Below are 1,200 nucleotides of genomic sequence, written 5' to 3'. Positions count from 1 at the left end.
TGTTTGTCTTTTCCTTATTGATTTCTAAGAGCTCTTTGTAAATAATAAAAATTAGCCCTTTGTCTATTATGTGATACTGTTTCCCACAGTGCTGCTTGGCTTCTGACTCTGTTTAGGCCTGCACCCCGCCCCCGCCCCCCCATGCAGAGGTTTCAATTTTTAATATAACCACAGCATTGGATTTAAAATCACTGTTTCTTTCCATTCATCTACTGGTTTGGCTTCAGTTCTTCTTACAAAAGAGACAAGGATCCTGGTCGGAGCACTCCCTTCTCTACACAGAAAACTATGCACATAATAACTATATGTAATTGCCCATGCATAGCTCTTTCCTTTTAAAAAAAATGTATTTAGGGATCGGTGCCGACTGCAGTGCCGGCATCCCATGTGGGTGCCAGTTCGAGTCCTGGCTGCTCCACTTCTGATCTAGCTCTCTGCTGTGGCCTGGGAAAGCAGTAGAAGATGGCCCAAGTCCTTGGGCCCCTTTTCCCACATGGGAGACTCCCGTGGGAGACCCCTGCTACTCACATGGGAGACCAGGATAGAGTACCTGGATCCTGGCTTCAGCCTGATGCACATCTGGCTGTTGCAGCCATTTAGGGAGTGAACCAGCAGATGGGAGATCCTCTCTCTCTCTCTCTCTCTCTCTCTCTCTCTCTCTCACCTTCTCTGTTTATATGCCTTTCAAATTAAATAAATAAATATTTTGTGCTCGCTTTGGCAGCACATATACTAAAATTGGAACGATACAGAGAAGACTAGCATGTTCCCTGCACAAGGATGACATGCAAATTCGTGAAGCATTCCATATTTAAAATATATATATATATATTTTATATATATATTTATATATATATATATAAATATATATATATATATTTATATATATATTTTCTTCAGTCCTTTCTGAAGAATGGGAAATGTCCACTCCATGGGAGATGTTTCAAAACATCTCCCAGCATCCTGGATGGCGTAGCTGGCTCAACATTCTTGACAGTTGTAGGTTCATCCAGGGCCTCACTTGTGCTTGAAATTCCCAGAGGGAAACATGGAACCCTGTGGCGACAAACAGCCCTGGAGGCCAGCTCTAGGAAGTGCAGTGGGGAAAGACCAGAGAAATACAGACAGGGAGGCATCTGGAGAGAGAACGGAGGCTACAACTCCCCAAATGCTGGAGGAGAAGCAGGGTGTCTCCATGGT

The 1,200-nt window shown here is 43.8% G+C and overlaps 1 non-coding gene across 1 annotated transcript; it reads left to right on the top strand.

Annotated features, from left to right (window-relative positions):
• The first annotated feature begins 708 nt into the window (after positions 1 to 708).
• Positions 709 to 815, top strand: LOC133748940 (U6 spliceosomal RNA). Its single transcript, XR_009864537.1, has one exon. It is a non-coding gene; the product is annotated as a U6 spliceosomal RNA (small nuclear RNA).
• The last annotated feature ends 385 nt before the right edge of the window (positions 816 to 1,200 follow it).

The sequence above is a fragment of the Lepus europaeus genome, chromosome 19 (genome assembly GCF_033115175.1).
Source record: "Lepus europaeus isolate LE1 chromosome 19, mLepTim1.pri, whole genome shotgun sequence".
NCBI classification, from domain to species: Eukaryota; Metazoa; Chordata; class Mammalia; order Lagomorpha; family Leporidae; genus Lepus; species Lepus europaeus.
This window is presented reverse-complemented; position numbering and strand designations above follow the sequence as displayed.